The sequence below is a fragment of the Carcharodon carcharias genome, chromosome 23 (assembly GCF_017639515.1).
Source record: "Carcharodon carcharias isolate sCarCar2 chromosome 23, sCarCar2.pri, whole genome shotgun sequence".
Lineage (NCBI taxonomy): Eukaryota > Metazoa > Chordata > Chondrichthyes > Lamniformes > Lamnidae > Carcharodon > Carcharodon carcharias.
The window spans coordinates 13,707,034-13,727,983 of record NC_054489.1 but is presented as its reverse complement, the minus strand read 5'-3'; the positions used below and the strand labels follow the sequence as shown (position 1 = coordinate 13,727,983).

Here is a 20,950-nt window from a genome sequence, read left to right as displayed (position 1 = left end):
CAGACAGGAAATCACAGAAGCTTGCAAATCCAATGCATGGCTCGACAGGTGGGTGCAGTGAGTGATGTGCTCGGGAGTCTGCAGTCACAGGGTTTCAACTAGCTTGCTGGGCTGATGACATCGGCAGCGTTCTCGTATTACAGCTTTGTTTTTCCTGTTTCCAAAGTTTACATAGTTAACCTGCCTCCCCTCCTTTTCAACATTCTGCTCTCTGTTCAAATGGATTTGACACCAGTGCGTGCCTCTTACTAGGATTCCAGACACAAGGTTGGTGCAAGCTTCACAATCGAATGTGCAGTTGGACATATTTTGACAGTGGAAGTACTCATACGGTTTATTCTTGTGAACATTTCGGCTACTTAAAGAAAGGGGGAAGAAAGTTACTGAGAAATTAGGTGCAGCTAACGTGTTTTCTAGGCTGCATGTTTACTGATTGGCCCTGGTTCAGGTCTTGTAGTGCCTAGACTGTGTTCTGTTTTTGATCAGTCTGTTCGCCTGTGGGAATCAGAGCTCTGTCTGAAGCCTGGTTCTTGGCCCCAGTTTGTCAGTAGGCTGAGTTTGCTGATATTTTTCCAGCCGCTGTGCCAAAAACAAAGGAAAGAATATAAAGGGGCTAGAGAGAGGGAGGGAGAGAGAGAGAAGAGTTGTAGTGCTGTGGCACTAATAACAATCTAATCTCCAGCTTCTGGTTGTTTAATTCCTACGTGACCAATGTATGTGTTCAATTTCCAAAATAAAAAGTATAATTTATTGTGGGGGAAGGGGTGAACGAAAAGTTTTCTGAACGAAAAGATGAGATCTCACTTATTTGCTAGTTTATTTTATTGAGTAATGATATATGCTTAATAGAAGGTCTATGAGATTGCTGTGACTGAGACAATTTACAAATGGACCCTTTTAATCTATTTCTTGAGGGAGTGACTGCGCTGGAGGTTGATGTCGCAGTTTCACGTATCTGGTGCCAACTCCAATGTATTTCCAGCGTAGTACATGTGAAATACAAATAAATTACTATAAGAGTTTGGGATTTCAAAAGATTCTACACAGGGAAGACAGGTCATTTTGGCAATTGGGCTTAGCAAAGCTGGTTAAAGTATATGGGGTTGCTGCTGGATTCACAATACTTTCCTGTTGGAAGTCAGTGGCATATATGTAACTCTTGAAGCCCAATTTAAAAGCAGCTGTAATCCCCTTTAGTGTTGTTACAAGCAGGGTCTGTGGGTTGTATTGAATATATGTTTTCTGTTGTTGAGAGTGTTTGATTATTTATAACATACTAGTTAGAATTGTAGTAAGCTTGTTTTGCAGTTGTTTCCTTCTTAGAGTGTTGCCACACAAAATTATCCAGCAAAAATAAGGGGCAATCTTTCAATACCCGGGTGTTTTCTGCCCAGAATTATTTTGGTGGAAACCATTTTTTTGATTAATCTTTTCAGATGGGGTCCCAGTCTAAATAATGCACAAATCACTACTTCAATCTACATTTTTATTTAGCGAAACAGTTTTTCAGCACTTCCACATTGTTCATGTGCAAGAATTTGTCTTTTCTAAGGTGGTGGATTTCCCTATGCCTAGTGCTCTCTTCTATGCACTGCAATATAAGATTGGACAGTTCTCATTTAGAGTGATTAGCACATCACAATGGCGGCTGTGGATTTTGGGCTTAGTTTTGCCAGCTGCGAGGCCTCTTTAAATGTTTGTGCTTTTTTCTGTCAATGGGCGTGGTGTAACAGTCCATCTCTGAGGTGCGATTGCTGCTGCAACCATAGCCTGTAAAAAGGTGTTTCTTCACTAATTTCAGGGCAAACCTAACAGTTTTAAGACCACCCTCCCAACCTCACAACACTCCACACTCCACCTGCCCCTGGTCAACCACCAACCTCCCCAAAAAAAAAATGTTGACCCCGGGGCCACACTCAGGCATTAAGTGAGGTCTCTTAAGGAAAAAGTTTGGTAAGCACTGGAACTCTCAGCGTAAAGAGAGGAAATTTGGTCAGGCTGTCTGCCCAATCATTGTCCTGTGGACTCTGCCAAAAAGTGCACGTGTGGATATAAGGTAGGACCAGGATCAGGCTTGGCTTTGTGATCAAATAGTCTGATTAATAGTTCATTCTCTAAGTTCACAAATGATGAGTGGTCCACTGGCAAGCTGTTACAGAATGGCTGTCACTTGTGAAACCCACCAGGAGATAGCAACATCATTAACAGAGTGGAGAAAAAAGAGGCAAGAAATTAGAAGGGAAAAGCAATGGGCAAAATGTATGCTAATCAAGTCATAGAATCATACTGCTAAGGGGTGGGGGGGTGGGTGGGGTGGTGGCATTTGGCTTTCTGTGTCTGTGTCAACTGTCTGGTAGAGCCAACCAATTGATCCCAGTCCCCTGTTCTTTCCACATAGCCCTGTAAATGTTTTCTCTTATTTATCCAATTCTCTTTTGAATATTACTACTGAATCTGCTCCAACACCATTTCAGGCAGTGCATTCCAAGACAACAATTCACTGAGGAAAAAAAATGTTTCCTCTTGTCACCTCTGGCTCGTTTGCAAATCACCTTAATTCTGTCTCCTCTGTGTGGCAGAAAGCAAGCATGTGCACACACACAATCTTGAAGATTTTCCTAATTGAAAAATACTTATTAGTTATATATATTTTCATAAGTTAAGCTTTGGAAAAATTGTCTTTTGAAATGTGTAGAAAGCATGTTTCTCAAGAGGATATTAGCAAACATATGTGAATTTTAAAACTGACAAGAATGACATTCACTGAGTGGCTAATGACAATACACAACCGGGTGTTTGTTACACGTGCAAATCGATCACCATTGTTCAGAATCTCCAAACCAAACTGAGTACACTTTGCATTTGCCTGATATAAAGTGCGAATTGCTTCTTTAAAGGACACTGACAGAGTTTTATCAGAGAAAAATGCACAGGTTACCAGAGCATATCATCTAGACCCATCCTATATGTTGGGGCCCGGGCTTGCTGGGTTATCAAGAACTGAGTCAGGAAAATCCCACACCACGTTGACAAATCTACAGTTCCAGGTCCCACCAGTGAGTAAATGATCGATATTTCCCTGGAATACTGTGGAGTTGCCTGGATTGCTGTGGCTGTCCCAGAAGGTTAACTATTTCCCATCTCCCATCACCAGTTGCATAATCTTGGAGTCAACTCAACCCACTTACCATCCTTTACTCAATGAGGATAGTCACTAATTGTTCAACAATTAATGAATGCGTGTTGGAACTTTTATCACCTGGTTATATGGGCTTCTATTTCCCAGAATCCAAGCACCTCTACTTCTGTTTCATTGCACTTGAATTAGTTTTCATAATTCAGGCCAATTATACATTTGGGGATTAGCCCAACACATAACAATATTGGCGTCATACACATCTTTGTGCAGTGCATTCGGACCACAGAATTATTAACCTAAATAGGTTTGTAGTTATACTGTTGCTGGACATCTGCAAATATTGATAAAAACAAAAAAACTGCGGATGCTGGAAATCCAAAACAAAAACAGAATTACCTGGAAAAACTCAGCAGGTCTGGCATCATCGGCGGAGAAGAAAAGAGTTGACGTTTCCAGTCCTCATGACCCTTCGACAGTTCTGTGGAAGGGTCATGAGGACTCGAAACGTCAACTCTTTTCTTCTCCGCTGATGCTGCCAGACCTGCTGAGTTTTTCCAGGTAATTCTGTTTCTAATCTGCAAATATTGAAACTGAAACCAATTTATTCTGGTAGTTTTTTTGGGTTCTGGTCTTGACCAGTTCAGGAGTAAACGGCATATTTTAAACTGTACTTTTGGAATCAGTTTCAGATTATTTTAGTACTTTTCTAATATCAAAATGCATTGGAGCCTGCCTTTGACTAGGTTATTTGAGTCATGATACATGTTTGAGCCCCCTTCCAAAAATCTACAAGCCAGCTAGCTGGCTGCTGCTGTAACTCCTAATGCCTTTGAGATCTGCTGTAAAACTGGGACATGAGGCTTTTGTTCAAAGTGTACTGTAGGCCAGATCTTGCATTTTAAGTCTGTCAGAATTCCAGCTTTAGTATTTCTCTCTCATTCCCATATCTGATAAGACTGTGCTTACTTTTTTGTGAAGAAGTGACAGAGCATGAATCCAGCCCGCTAACTGGAATGTTGACAGTATTTTCTATTAAGGTCAGATTGCTGAGTGCTAGCTCTCTCCAACATAAACATCAGTTCACTTCAGTTCAGCAGGCAACTTTGCAGATGCTCATCTGGTTGTGAGCGATTTTCATAAAAATAAGAAAAGCTCGACTTTGATATATTTGGGTAATTTATTGTCTTTTTTTAGAAGAGGGGGCAAACAGTTTTTAAATATTCCTGGGATCCACATCTGGAAGTAATTTTCTGCATTCCAAAAGGATTACCACATGCTCTGTGATGAATTGGATTTGACTGATTGTTCAGACTGACAGGTTTGAATAATGTTGAGAAAGAAAAGTATTTACAGTTTTTAATGGCTTTGAACTGTACCAAGAGATCCAAGCCAGAGAGAATTTATCACTGTTGTTGGTACATTTATAATTCACATAGAACTTTATCCGTAATTCAGACAATGCAGTGCATGTTTCCTATTCAGACAGAGTGGGTTGCAGTGGAAGCTGTTAACCCTTTATTGCTGAAGGTATTTTCAATCCTTGAATGTTGCACATTTTCCGTCATACAACAAAATTATTTTTAGTTTTTAAAAAACATACAACACATATTTTGGTTTCTCAATGTTAATTTAATTTCAGGGTAAAAAGTGCTTAATGACTGTTATGATAGAGTTTAGCTTGGGTACGTAAATATTTTGTAAATAGCACCAACCTTGCCCTCTCCCCCACCCCTACCTCCATTTAAAAAAAAATAAAGTTTCCTTTCACTTCTTGAGCCAGGAACCTTTCATGTGGAAAAGTGCCTCAAAGAGCACCCTGGAGGTGAATTCAAAAGTTGAACACTGAACTAAGGAAGGAGATATTCGGAGGGTTGACCATAAACTTTGTCAGAGAAGTGGACTTTAAAAGGGCTTTGTATGCTGGAAAGGATGAGGGATTTAGGGAAGGAATTACAGAGTATGGAGCCTAAGTAGCTGAAGGCTTGTCTACCAATAGTGGGGCAAAGGGAGATTGCGGGGGGGGGGGGGGGCGGAATCCACACAAGACCAGAGCAGTGGGGAGTTAGGATGGGGTTGTAATGTTGGTGGATGAATCAGAGCTGGGAAAAAGTAAGACCATGAAGGATTTTAAGTTTGAGACTCAGAATAAATTTGAGGCATTGTTAGACTGCGCATCTTTGTAGGCCAACACAAACAGGACTAATAGGTAATCAGAATTTAGTACAGGATAGGATGAAGGCAACAGAGATTTAAATGAGCTGAAGATTACAAAAACTGGAGGACGAGAGTTCAGCTAGGAATTTATCAAAGTAACTGAGTCTGGAAGTGACAAAATCATGGATGAATGTTTCAGCAACAGATGGGCTGAAGTTGGATGGATGTGTGATGTTACGAAGATTAAAATAGTCACTTTTTATGATGGAAAGGACATAGAGTTCGAACTTCACTTTGGGGTTGAGCAGGATGCTGAGATTGCAAATATTCAGGTTCAGCCTGAGACTGGCTGGAGAGAGGGATTGAATAGGTAAATGAGGCAATCCCATGCACTTGGAACAGTGGAAGAAAGCTGTTGGGGGACAATGGTATTTTTGACCATATGAAAAGTTACAGAGAAGTTAAGGAAGGGATATTGCAACACAGCCACAAGAGAATGTCATGTGTGACTTTGTTTAAGGCTATTTCTGTGCTGTGGCAAGCGTGCAAACCTGATAGAGATTCAACAGGCATTTGCAGGAGAGATGGATGATGATGTGGGAAACAACATCAGTAATTTCAATAATCTACTAGATAAAAGCAAAAGAAATGTGATTAAAATATTGAGATTTACTTTTAAGCATTCTACTCTTATAGTAAAACATGTACTAAAAAGTGCACAGCAAAGATTTGTATGTAATAATTTTTTCAAATTCCTACCTGAACCCTTTTGAATCAACTCACCATGTTTACCAACTTTTTTGGTATGTTTACTTTTATAGCATTAGCCCTATTCCAATCCCATACAGAAAGTAAAACTATTAACATAGCAGAAATTCACTATCTCTAGCTTTACTATTTTTGATGTTTGCTTTGATTTGTGTATGTATTGAAACAGGACCGTTCAGAATCTAATGTCTCCTATTTCTTTTAAGACTCATAATTTCTTCTGATTGGAGTGAATTACTTGAATATTAAAGAACACTCACTGCAAGTCACTCATGAAGTACCAAGTACTTGATATGTTCCATGTGGTTTTTATGTTTACGTAATGTATTCCTTAGGCAGCTGCATTTGTAGATCTTTGGCCCAATGATATCCATTTCTTACATTCAAGGGATTTTGCTCTGGTTTCCACAGCCAAGGAGACCACAGTGGACAATATCCACTCCTCAGTATTGCGATTGATTATCCTTGGTTTACTTGTGGGCAGACTGTTAGCTGTCATCCGTTTTTGCTCTGGTTTCAAATTCAAACACTGCTGTGGATTTAACAACCATGAGCAAAACTCAACAATGGAACTCAAAAAAAGAGAAAAGATTAACAAGAAATACAGTCCCTAATGGATATAGAAACAGACAAAATACATCAACAGCAATAATGCAGTCTTCAGGTATTCCTTTGGCAAAACGCATGGGACTTAGCTTCTCATCCAAGAAATAGGCATCTTTTGGGCTATACCAAAGAGTCCATGAAACCTTGTTTTTTAATGATATGCATAGGATAAGTAAAATAAACCAGCCTCTAGGACATATTGAAGGCTAGGTGCTTCATATTTAATAACCTCATCAAGTACACTTTGCAATGAATTAGATGTTATATATCTTACAGGAAATAAGTAAAAGTAATAAACTTCAGGCTTATTAATTTGCGGAGAATTAATTGAGATACTAAATTTTGAGTCTCAAACTTAATACTTGATTGTAGGGTGTTGGTGTAGTAAAATTGCTTTTTGAAGCCATGTTTGATGGAAATTTTCTTGCAAAGGTGTTTGTGTCAAGCACAGTAAGCTTTAAAGGATACCAACTTCACAAAATATTATCTCAGCTGAGTTTAGCACTACAAAAATATTAAAATTTTGTAGAGAGAAGCATTAATAACAAAGCATAAGGTTTGTAGAATAGCCAAAATGGCTTTGGGTTGTTATTGCTTACCTAGATTATTGCAAAGATCAAAGCTATTGTCCTTGGTCCCTGCTACAAACTCTGTTCCCTAGCTACCAATTCCACCCCTCTCCCTGCCACATCCTGAGGCAACCTTAGTGTCAGGTTTGACCCCGAGATGAGCTTCAGACCACATATCTGTGCCACCACGAAGACAGGCTATCAATTATTCCCACCTCTAATTTTGCCCAAATCTGCCCCTGCTGAGGCTCAGCTACTGAAACCCTCATCCATGCCTTTTTTGCCTTTAGTCTTCACTATTCCAACTCACTCCTGGCTATCTTCCCACATTCTACCCACCATAAACTTGAGGTAATCCAAATCTCTGTTTCCCATGTCATTATTTGCACCAATTCACCATTCTCTCCTGTCCTTGCTGGCCAACATTGACTCCCGCTTAAGCAACACGTCAATTTTTAAATTCTCATCTTTGTTTTCAAATCCCTCCATAGCCTCACTTCTTATCTTTGTAATCTTCTCCCGCCCAAAAACCCTCTGCATTTTCAGCGCTCATCTAATTCTGGCCTCTTGAGCATCCCGGATTTCAATCACTCCATCATTGGCGATGTGCCTTTGATAGTCTAGGCCATTAGCCCTGGTATATTCTCCCTACACCTCTCCACCTCACTATCTTGCTTTCCTATTTTAAGACACTCTTTAAAACCTATCTCTCTAACCAAGCTTTTGTCATCTAACCTAATATCCTCTAAAGTGGCTTGGTGTCACATTCTGTTTTAAAATGTTTCAGTGAAGTGCCTCAGGGAACTTTCTATTATGTTAGAGGTGCTATACAAATATAAGCTATTGTTGGCTTGTTGTATAATTGCTATTCAGTGACGCCTGTTGGAAGAAAGGTGAGGGTAGTAATCCAGTGAAAAAAGGATTGAGCTCGGCTGCAATGTCCTTCATAGGTTTGTTGTCCAGGCTTGAAGCTTGAATGACTACTTGGAGATGTGCAGGAGTGCTGCTGTTATCTGAGTCAGATATCAAAACACTGTGAATTAAAAGTACATTTCCAGGTTTTCCAGGCCCTTTATTTTGTTATATTTTCAAATAAAATATAGGTCAAAGTTAAAAAGATGAAGTGAGAAATGCTGCCTATGGCTTGTTGCCACTCCTCTCTGGGATCAATTTGGGATTGGAATTTATTTTCATGTTATAGCAGTAACTTGGGGGAGGGGCAGTATGGATTGCCAAAACTGAAAAATAACTTTCAGTACTGCATTTACAATAGTGCCTGGAGTGACTCCAGTGCATCTAGCTGTGGATACTGCTGAAGTCAGAACTGAGTTTGGCTGAATTTACAGAACTTGGCCCTAACAGTGTGTTTGTATGGGTATACAAATCAATTGGACGACATCACCTCTCTGGCATTCTTTGTTGCCTGAAAATAAATGGTGTCGTTAGATAGAGGTATTCATTTTGAACTTGGGGAGTTACATTTGGATATAAAACAATGCTTCAATGCCCAAGTCATTTGGATATGAAACAGTGTACTATAGCAATGAGCTTTTGGCTTTGAAGTGCGCATGAGTTTGATATGAACATGACATTGTATGAATTTCTCCAGGTTTATTATATTCCTATTAAAATTGCTCATGGAAACTAATAAGTGCATAGAGGGGAGGATTTGGTAACATTTCTGTAAGACTTGGCAACCTTTCAGATTTGTTGTCTGTATTTCCTGCACAGCATTCACCATTTCTTGGTGAATCAGCATTGTGTACCCTACTTTAGGCTACAGAAAATCGCTCACTTGTGGTACAGAAAGGTTTTCAAATTCTTAATGTGCAATAAGCAGCCACCAAAGTACATTTTTGAGACATAAGACAAACTAAAATCAACTTATATCAAACATTACTTAACAGGCAACTAATACATCGAACTAAAGGAAAAATACTTCAGACGAAATTTCGCAACAGAAATATGTCTTACAAAATCCCTTATGCAATGCCTCGCTCCTGGCAGATATGTAGCATTACAGAAACAATCGCGCAGTCACTCCCGGCTCTCTAGCAGGTTCACTACTTCCCGCCACGCCAGGTTGAAAGTCCCATTGTCCTTCAACAATCATTCCACTCCCATTCAAGTTTTCCAGATCCAAGTACCACCAGCAAGGCACACCTTGATGACTCCGTTCTGTACCTTTTCAAGGGTCCCTGTCTGTTGTGTTCTTTCTTTTTAACAGGAACTGGACTCTCACAAGCGTCCTGCTTGGTTGTTAGCATAAAAACTATTTACCCTGCTCCCACAACAGTGGCCCCTTTGTTTCTGCGTCTCAATCAGCAGCTGTCTGTCTCCATGAGGCACTGTGAAAAGGTGCGAAAACTGCCCTCCCAACCTCAATGAGATTCTGTTTGAGCAACAGGATCACATGGGCATGTCCCTGAACTGAGGTGTTTATCATGACTTTGCCGTCCTCTTCTCAGATTGTTCTGTTTCGCCTTAAGTTAAAGGGAACATTTTAAAATAAATGTTTTGTGATGTTCAGTGTTCATGACACAATTTATAATTAATAATGTTTAGCTCTGTCTCAACGCGTCCTTTGTTATTTCAGAGTTGGTGCTATGTTAGGTTTTTTAGATTGTAACATTCAATATAAGGGATTTCATAGAGCAAATCCACCTCAAACACACAAAGCATGAGATTAACTGTGATACTGAGCGTCTGTGTGCATTTGCTTTCACATGCCAACATGGGTTTAATTCTCTGCTTCATCCTTTTTCAAAGCCAACACTGAGCTGCAAAATCGAGTGTTTCTGTTTTCTTTCATATCTATCAAAGAACAAATTGTACTAAGGATTCCTGAATAACAGCCTATGTGTACTGGATGATTGCTGGTCCAATTGATTATCCTGTCATTTTGCAGGATATATGTGACAAGTGACTATTGGAGCTCTCAGAATTCTAGATAGTTGTCACCTTCCCAGTGGGTGGAAGGTTGGCAATTCAACCAAGTAACATTCTAGCAGTTTCCATGTGTACAAAACAGCATGAATGAAGTTGAATGTTTTTCAATCTCCAGTTTTTAAATCTGCATTTGTATCAGCTGCCCTGCAGACTTAATTGGTAAATGCACTCCCTAGTGTTATATTGAGCCATTTAGATCAGAAGGTCCCAGGTTTGATCTTCATTCTGTCCTTAATTCGCTGACATCATCTGGGGCAGCAGCTTGGAACCTGTAATTAGCCTTGAGCACCTCTGGTCTGGATATGGGAAGAAATCATCCAGCACTGCCAGTCTTGATTGTAGCCAATGACTCTTATCGGAAAGTGTACCCGAGCATCACCAAATACAATAGGTTATATTTTTACAGCAACTTTTTATATAATAAATGTCTCAAGACAGCAGAAAAGACAGACGAAGCAGTAGATAATTTATGCGATAAATTCAACAAGTTTGAAAGGATTCCATACCTGGCAGAGGGATTCTTTATGCTGGTACAGGTTAACAGATAAATTCAGGAAATCAAGCATTGAAAGTTTCAAGGCAAGTTACATGGTGGCAGACTGATTACACAGGCAGTTTTTTGTTTGATTTAGATACTGGCAGGACTGATAGGACTTATCGTCTTACAATTTTGCTCCAGACCAGCTGTTATCTTGGTCAACATGGCATCTTGTTTCTTCCCAATTCACTTGGAAAAGCATTTTTAAATCTTTTCTTCACTGCGGACAATTAATTAGCTGTATCCCATTTGTCATAGATGTACAACTAAAATGAGGTTTCTGTGGTTTGTGTGCCAGGGTCACCTGGTGTACTGAATGTTTCCACCACTTTACAAAGCAAAAACCACACTTTCCATCTTTTATATAAATCAGGTAGTAAAACTGTTGATGGCGCATGAAAACATTTCTTGTTGCGTACAATCTCACAGCAAAACTGCATCCTATTGGGTATTATTTTTAGTGCCAACGACATTCAGATGAGTAAGAGTCAGTTGCATGCAGTGCTGGAGAAATATTATGAACTTACTCATAGATTGCCACATGTACCCTGGGCCATGCTGAATTCGATTAGCTCAGCAAGGACGATGTCAGATACATTAGAATTATCCTCAGTGCCTGTGAATCAAGGAAAGGTAAATCAATCAGATCCACTGTTCCAGTGATCTATCCAATCACCTTGGCCTGAAAGTGTACAAGTACAAATGGGATCAGGCTTGGCTGAGATGTCCCTGTGGTTATGCAGCCTGCTGCCACTTGGTGTCAAGATTCAGACTTAATTGAGGTTCTGGATTTTGACCATAAAGCAATGAAGAATTGGCAGTATAAGAACTTGTATTTACAAGGTACCTTTAATGACCTCAAGATGTCCAAAGAGAAGGAGTGACTAAATTCACTTTTCTGTCACTCTCTCAGTGATCTGGTGGACCTCACTGATGGTACGAAGAGATGGACAAGAAAGTCACTTGCTGTTTTCTTTATTTAGAGAATTCACACATTGGACATAAGACACAATTATATTGCTTCCCCTATTAATTTCTGCTTTTTCAAGTTGTATATGTTAAAGTGAAATTTATTCGCTTTAACATCACGCTATGGAAAATGAAGCCTGAATTGTTTCTGAGGAGGAATATAAGTCTGACATTAAGCCACTGAGTTAAAGGAATACTCCAGTCTAAAAGAAATAAGCATCTGGAGTCTATCCGTAAAAGATTGTTTAGAAAATATCATTTTTTTCTGAGAAAACTTCCCAGAAGGCAGGCAGACCGGATCAACACCACAATTCCCTTTACGTTTGTTTTCATTGTTTTTCTTCCAAATCCTCCTGGCGAGTTTTGTTTGCACGGCATTAAAGCATCCTCCACTACTCTAGCCAAATGGTCATCCCTTCTGCTTGTGTCTTGCTAAATGCAAGGCTGTCAAAGGCGAGCCTGATGCAATTATTGCCCATTGTCAGATTTGGAATAAAAACAAAAAGTGCTGGAAAAACTCAGCAGGTCTGGCAGCATCTGTGGAGAGAGAAACAGAGTTAACATTGAGCCTAACATGATTCTTCTTCAGAACCCAGGTTTTTGTTTTGTTAGATTTACATGCACTTTCCACCATGGGTCACTGCACAGTGGGGGGAAAAAGTGAAAACCCTGGCCAGTTTTCTTCTCCCTAATCCAAGAACATGGAAGCAAATTCTAAAGCCTCTACTGACACTCTGGCAGGGAATGAATAACTCAGCATGCACTGGAATCAAAACTGGGACTTATCTGTGTGGCTTATTTTTGTTATTCACTCACGGGACGTGGGCTTCGCTGGCTGGGCCAGCATTTATTGCCCATCCTTTGTTGCCCTTGGGAAGGTTGGTGAGCTGCTAAAAGGACGTATTTATGGTTGGTATAATATCTTTATTTTTATTTATTCATGGGATGTGTGTGTCACTGGCCAGGCCAACATTTATTGCCCATTCCCTTTGAGAAGATGGCAGTGAGCTGCATTCTTGGACCACTGCAGTCCATGTGATGTAGGTACACCCACAGTGCTTTAGAAAGGGAGTTCCAGGGTTTTGACCCAGCGACAATGAAGGAATGGCAATATTATTCCAAGTCAAGATGGTGTGTGGCTTGGAGGGAAACTTGCAGGTGGCGGTGTTCCCATGCATCTACTGCCCTTGTCCTTCTAGGTGGTAGAGGTCGCGGGTTTGGAGGCTTGGTGAGTTACTGCAGTGCAACTTGTAGATGGTACACACTGCTGCCGCTGTGCGTAGGTGGTGGACGGATTGAATGTTTAAAGTGGTGGATGGGGTGCCAATCAAGCGGGCTGCTTTGTCCTGAATGGTGTCAAACTTCTTGAGTGTTGAAGCTGCACTCATCGAGGTAATCACACTCCTGACTTGTAACTTATAGATGGTGGACAGCCTTTAGGGAGTCGGGAGGTGAGTTACTTGCCGCAGGATTCCTAGTCTCTGACCTGTTCCTGTAGCTGCGGTATTTATATGGCTGGCCCAGTTCAATTTCTGGTCAATGGTAACCCCCAGGATGTTGATATTGGGGGATTCAGTGATGATAATGCCATTGAATGTCAAGGGGAGATGGTTAGGTTCTCTCTTGTTGGAGAGAGCGATGAGAGAATGATGGTATCATTTGAGTAGCTTTTTCAAGAGCTCATGGCTTTCTGTAACTTTACATAATATCTTGGTACTATGGGAGTAATTTTAATTTAACCACCCAGGCGGGAAGCTGACCAGATCGCATTGAACGCCGGTTTTACTCTTCATGCGCATTTGCTTTTCATTGCTTTCATTACATTGGGTGTAAACCCAGCTTTCAAGATGATCAGTTCTATTTCCTTCTGGGATAGATAGCTTAACATTCGAGATTTTAACACACTTGAAACCCATTCACTTATGCCGAGTTAAAATAGGTACCATATATATGTCCAGCTCAGTTTTGAGACAGTAATACGGTTAGTGTTATCTCACTAATTTTTTAAGAGGCTGTGGCTTAGTTACCACTTTACAGAGGATATTGACACTGTTTGCAGAGCTGATTTTTATGGCAGTAATCCAGTTAGAGTGATGATATTGCAAACTGTTAAAGAGCCCATAGCTCTCCAGGGGGTACTAATGATATTTCATGGCAGCATAGTTAGAACTGTCTTACTGCAGGTTTTTAAAGGGATACTGTTCATGGATGTAAAATGCTGCAGCCTGGTACTGTGTTTATTGTGTTATTTCACTTTTTAAAACCAATACATGAATAAATTCCATTAGAACAAGGTTCAAACTAGTGTCAGGGCAATTTAAAGATGGGTTTAAATTTAATGATGAAAGAGCAACCAGTGCAGAGAACAGACTTCTGGATAGGGTGATGGGAGAGGTAAAAAATCTGGTATAATTTAAAAGGTCTGACTGCATCCTAACATTTTCCCTCAGCTGCACTCTATAGTGTAAACAAGCTGAGTTTCCAGCAGCATTGTAACCTAAGTGATATATGACTCTACACTATTACCATCTGGATGGATGAACTAAGATGGGAAAGTGACCTTTTCTACTTAATCTTATTACAGTATGTCCTTGATTGTACGTAGGAAGAAATGTACCGGATTGCAAAAGACTATCATGGCCCAAATGGCTGCCCTCAGTGTTAAACTGCTTTTGACAAGCACTTAAAATGTGATACACGACAATCATTAGTTGATTTTATTTCAACATCAATGAAATGCTTATTCTGCTGGTTCCCAAAATGCTAGTCTCACACAGGCAGTGCAAAACTGTTAGGTCTAGGAAGATCTGATATAATTGGTTCTTCCTAGAAGCCCACCTTAGTAAATCCAGCAAGTTTACACTGGGGTTGCCTCTGGCCACATGGGTCCTGTATTTCAGGAACCAGCAGTTCAAACATGAGCTGAGATGGTTATAATGGCTTAACACCAATATAAAAGCAGCTATTGTTGGCACTGGCCTGGTTCGATTTGTTCCTCCAGTGGCTGCCTTGTGAAGTGAGTTCTTAACTCTGGCGCATCTGTTTTCTTTTTGCCATTGGAAACCTTTTCTGTGACCTTTGTGCAGTGGAAGGTATAACTCGATGCACATCAGAATGATTGACAGGATAGTCTCTGTCAACGAAACGTGAAGTGTTCAAGAGCTGATTGCTTTCAAAATTAAAACCACATGTATCATTCTAATATACACATTAGAGAACATTGCATTTTAACAACATTTCTGTTCATTTATCACAATTATGAACAATTACAGTGGTTTCACATTACCACAGCAGGGAATAACAAATTTGCCTTGTGCAAGTCTAAAGTGAGGCCTTTGTGACTGTCAATCTTGATATTATAGAAACCTTTTGAAGCAGTCTGTCAGCAGTAGTGGTGGCCTTTGCATTTGTGCTAACATAGGAAGAGACTGGATTTTGTTTTAGCTGTTGGTGTTTAAAACGAATTGAAGCTTTATTTTGATAAAGTGTTCTTAAACTCAAAGCTTTTGTATTAAATACATGGCTACATCCTGGTGGTTACCATTGACCAGAAACTGAACTGGACCAGCCATATAAATATGGCGGCTACAAGAGCAGGTAAGAGGCTGGGAATTCTGAAGTAACTCACCTCCTGACTCCCCCAAGCCTGTCCATCATCTTCTAGGCTCAAGTCAGGAGTGTGATGGAATACTCTCCACTTGCCTGGATGAGTGCAGCTCGAATAACACTCAAGAAACTTAACACCGTCTAGGACAAAGCAGCCTGCTTGATTGGCACCTCATCCACCACCTTAAACATTCACTCCCCCCCGCCACCGATGCACAATAGCAGCAGCATGTAGCATCTACAAGATGCACTGCAGAAGCTCACCAAGCCTCCTTTGACAGCACCTTCCAAACCTGCGACCTCTACCACCTCGCAAGCCAAGGGCAGCAGATGCATGGGAACACCACCAAATGCAAGTTCCCCTCCAGCCAACACTGACTTGGAACTATATCACGTTTTCTTCACTATCTCTGGGTGAAAATCCTGGAACTCCCGTTCTTACAGCATTGTGGGTGTATCTCCACCACATGGACTGCAGTGGTTCAAGAAGGAGGCTCACCACCACCTTCTTAAGGGTAATTAAGGATGGGCAATGAATGCTGGCCTAGCCAGGGATGCCCATACCTCATGAAAGAATTTTAAAAAATTTTAATGTATGGAATATTATGGGTACAGTATAAATATTGTGATGGGGGCCCTATGTTATAATAGTGGCTACACTTCAAAAAAATGTTTCATTAGCTGTAAAGCACTTTGTGATATCCTGAGGCCTGAGGTCTTAAAAAGGTGCTATATAAATGCAAAACTTTATTTTTAGTTTTCACTGAAGTTTTTATATAACTCAATTTAGAGAATTATACACTGAGGGAATCTGGGTTCATGACTCGAGTGATGAATTCATAAGTGTTCTTATAGACATTTAATGAACATTTTAAGTGCCATAGCATCCATATTGCCATCACTATGTTTCCTCAGTGCTAAATTAGATATTCTGTTTGGCAGGGCGTGAGGTTGGGAGTGGTGGTGTGCAAGAGTAGTCAGGGAACCTTACTGTTCTCTGGATCTGCACCATTCCATGGTTGTGCATTTTATTTCAGATATGGTTAAAGGCTCTGTTTGAGCAAGTGTTGGCAGAACATTCTTGGCACTGCTAGCATTTTTGTTTCCACAAGAAATATATTTCCTTGTGTTTTTTTTTAAGATCGCACCATTGTACTATTCATATTTTTTGACTGAAAATATTTTGTATAAATCCCTAAAGTGTATGGTGATACCCTTTAAGCATATAAGATTCAAATGCTTGCAATAATTGCAATAGTGTATAATACATTTCCACCATCAAAAACTGTCGCAAGGTAGACCTGGTCTCTGGGTGGGTGCCCAGCTGTAGGGACACACAATCACGACACACGTGACCTAAACCTAATGCAGGGAGAAAGATGGATTGTGTGAGGTTCAGCCTCAAAAGGAAAGAGAAATCCATTCAAGCACAGTGGAGATAAAATCACATTAACAGTGACAGATGTGTTTACAGAAGAAAAAAATAGGTTAATCTGTTGCAAGGTCAGTTCTAGTTGGGGAAAACTCAGCACAGTTGCACAGTTCCACAGAAACCTATCTCAAGACAAGAAAACAAAACTGGGACAGGTCAAACACTGGGTTCAGTGTGATATTTCCTTGTGGCATTAGGGTACCAATAAATGATGTACTATAGGGGGAGCTTTATAAGGTCGAGCACACGTTTCAGATTCTTGCACAGCTTGAGTACCTTTCAGAACATGAGATGCAGTGGTTAAGCACTCCGGTTTTGTAACTCGTTTGGTGTTCTGTCCATTAAAATTAATGGTCAGAAAATCAAGTGGACTGTCAAACAGGTGTACTAAATTGCAAGGATAAGAGACAGGACACAGGTTCACACTAGTAAAAGGCAATCATGAAGTTCTTCCAACAAGGAATGATTAATACATGGAACGGACTTCCAGATCAAGTAGTAGAAGCAAAAATCCTAGAGTCTTTTAAGAACCAATTGGATGCCATATTCTGGTGATAGTAGGGTGGGTGAACTAAAATGGGCTGAATGGCTTTCCTGTCTAAAATTGTCTTGCAAATCTGCATCCCCTTGTTCTAATATGCCAGTCTAAAAGACAAGCCATGCACCTGGGAATGAAAACTTATAAATTGCCTCATGTATGGCTATTGAGAGAACTGTGGTGTGAATTGTTCCCTTCAACTAAAGAGGATGATTGATGAAAAGATTCCAAACAGCAAAATTGGATGGACACCAGTAAGTGGTTTGAGAAAGAGGAAGTGGAAAAAAGATGTGGTCTGAAGTTCTGAAGAAGTAGCTTTAACCACAGTCTTATTTTGCATACCAATTTTGGTTTAAAATCAAGCCAGTAGCTTGCAGTCCCATGTCAACAAACTGGACTAAATTGATTCTGCTGTATTTCTCATTCAAAGCTGCATTGAGTTTAAGTCCATTTAAGTGACACTTTGCTCCAGATTGTTGGAGGTTAACTGACCACATCACATCCCTGTGGCATGATGCCAGCTGTTTGTTCAGGAGGAGCCTAGTTTATTTAACTGGAGTGTCAATGCATACAGCCATAACCTTTCCCGCTTTTCAAGTTAGTGCTCCTCTTCCTCCGTACAATTTCGCTATGTTGTAATCAACAGTTGTTACTAGCTCCCTAGTTTTTTCCCAGGACCACAGAACTGGAACTCCTATGTCCCTCACTCTTTCCCTGCTCACCATTCTTCAGGCTTTAAACACTTGATGTTACTGAATCATTTAAGTGCTGCTTTACCTCATTTATTTTATACCTTTCAAACTTGATTGTGTCCTAAATTACACATAAAAACATATTTTACACATAAAAAAGAACCAATAGTTTAAAGTTTAATCAACCCACTGTCAGGTAAATGCCCTCTACAGCCAAATTTTTGAACAAAGGAACATTTGAAAAACTGGGCATTTATTATTAAAACACCATAGATTACAGGACAGTAGGATGGAAGCATTTAAAGTTACAAAATGATGGGACAGATACAAATATGATGGGTAGGTACAAGCAGATTGCTTCTAGTAATGGTTGGGTTGAGAAAGAGGCACCGCAGGTACAAGATTAAATGCAAGAGACTTAGAACAGAGAATGATTGAAACTTCTTGATGTGAGGCTGTAGAATTCATTTCTAGAGTTACTGATTGAGACAGAAACTGTGTCAACATTGATTAGGTGAATGAAGGAAAAGATTGGGGGGGCGGCAGCGGGTGGTGGATGAAGGAATATGGCAACAGGGTGGTAAATGTGATTAGGACTATTTTGTTGCATGGAGGGTGTGTGCCGCTGTGGGCTGACGGGACCAAATGGCTCTTTTCCATATTGTAGTGTCTACTTATCTCTTTGTACATTAACTCAGTGCAAATGGTTTGCTATTTTACAATGGCTTAGAAGTTTCACCACAGTCATAATTACATTTCACTGTGCGCAGAGTTGACTTGTGTTCTAAGAACCAAATGCTTAGTACTTTGGAGGGAAAGGGAGCAAAATAAAAGACCTAAGTAACTTGAAACATTGTCAAATAGAGTACCAACCTGGAATGCTGAGAGTTATTTCTCTTATCTCCAAATGCTTGAGGAATCATAGAATAGTTACAGTACTAAGGGAGGCTATTTGGAACATTGTATTGGTTCCCTGCAAAAACAATTTAGCTAGCCCCACTCTTCTACCCCTTCCCCATAGCCCTGCAATTTTTTTCTCTTCAGGTGCTTATCCAGCCTTCTTTTCAAATAAGGACTCCATCCCATTCTCTCAGTTCCTTTGACTCCTTCGCATCTGTTCCGATGATGCTACATTCAAAAACAGTTCCTCTGACATGTCCTCCTTCTTCCTTAACCGAGGTTTTCCACCCACGGTCGTTGACAGGGCCCTCAACCGTGTCCGGCCCATCTCCCGCGCATCCGCCCTCACGCCTTCTCCTCCCTCCCAGAAACATGATAGAGTCCCCCTTGTCCTCACTTATCACCCCACCAGCCTCCGCATTCAAAGGATCATCCTCCGCCATTTCCGCCAACTCCAGCATGATGCCACCACCAAACACATCTTCCCTTCACCCCCCTTATCGGCATTCCGTAGGGATCGCTCCCTCCGGGACACCCTGGTCCACTCCTCCATCACCCCCTACTCCTCAACCCCCTCCTATGGCACCACCCCATGCCCACGCAAAAGATGCAACACCTGCCCCTTCACTTCCTCTCTCCTCACCGTCCAAGGACCCAAACACTCCTTTCAAGTGAAGCAGCATTTCACTTGCATTTCCCCCAACTTAGTCTACTGCATTCGTTGCTCCCAATGTGGTCTCCTCTACATTGGAGAGACCAAATGTAAACTGGGCGACCGCTTTGCAGAACACCTGCGGTCTGTCCGCAAGAATGACCCAAACCTCCCTGTCGCTTGCCATTTTAACACTCCACCCTGCTCTCTTGCCCACATGTCTGTCCTTGGCTTGCTGCATTGTTCCAGTGAAGCCCAACGCACACTGGAGGAACAACACCTCATCTTCCGACTAGGGACTTTACAGCCTTCCGGACTGAATATTGAATTCAACAACTTTAGGTCGTGAGCTCCCTCCCCCATCCCCACCCCCTTTCTGTTTCCCCCTTCCTTTTTTTTCCAATAAATTATAAAGATTTTTCTTTTCCCACCTATTTCCATTATAAAAAAAAACCCCCACTAGAGCTATACCTTGAGTGCCCTACCATCCATTCTTAATTAGCACATTCGTTTAGATAATATCACCAACTTTAACTTTAACACCTATGTGTTCTATTGTACTATTGTCGTTGACATCTTTTGATGATCTGCTTCTATCACTGCTTGTTTGTCCCTACAACCACACCCCCCCCCCCACCTCTCTCTCTCTCTATCTCTCCGCCCCCCACACACACACCTTAAACCAGCTTATATTTCAACTCTTTCTTGGACTCGAACTCAAGTTCGAAGGGTCATGAGGACTCGAAACGTCAACTCTTTTCTTCTCTGCCGATGCTGCCAGACCTGCTGAGTTTTTCCAGGTAATTCTGTTTTTGTTTTGGATTTCCAGCATCCGCAGTTTTTTTGTTTTTATTTTTGTTTTTACTTCTTTTCAAATGCCTGATTGTATTTGCCTTCACCACAGTCTTCGGCAGCGCATTCCAGATCCTAAACACTTGCTGTGTAAAAAAAAAAAGGCTTTTCCTCACGTTGCCGTTGATTTTTTTTGCTAATCACCTTAAATCAGTGTCCTCTGGTCCTAGACCCTTCCCCCAATGGAAGCAGCTTTGTTCTATCTACTGCTCTACTGTCTAGACCCCTCATGATTGTGAATGCCTCTCTCAAATTTCCTTCTCTAAGGAAAACAGCCCCAGCTTCATCGTTCTACCCATGTAACTGAAGCCCCTCATATCCAGAACCATTCTCATAACTCATTTCTGCATCCTGTCTAAAGCCTTTGCATCCTTTCAAAAGTGTGGTGGCCAGAATTGGACACGCTACTCCAGTTGAGGCCAAACCAGTGTTTTATAAAAATTCATCATAACTTTCTTGTTTTTGTACTCTGTCTCTATAAAGCCCAGGATCCCCCAAGTCTTTTAACTACTTTCTCAACCAGCTTTGTCACCTTGAACAATTTGTGCACATATACGCCCAGGTCTTTCTATTCCTGCACCCCCTT

At 40.8% G+C, this 20,950-nt stretch overlaps 1 protein-coding gene across 9 annotated transcripts in view; it reads left to right on the top strand.

Annotated features, from left to right (window-relative positions):
* The window catches only part of raraa (retinoic acid receptor, alpha a), a 533,901-nt gene that overhangs the window by 244,784 nt on the left and 268,167 nt on the right, over positions 1-20,950 (top strand). Inside the window, exon 1 of one of the 9 annotated variants that reach the window (XM_041173632.1) lies at positions 8-267. The exons of the other annotated variants lie outside the window; for them this stretch is intronic. The gene's annotated coding sequence lies outside the window, so the exon portion shown is untranslated. Of the gene's footprint in view, positions 1-7; positions 268-20,950 lie in introns of those variants that run through there. 9 annotated transcript variants of the gene reach the window in all.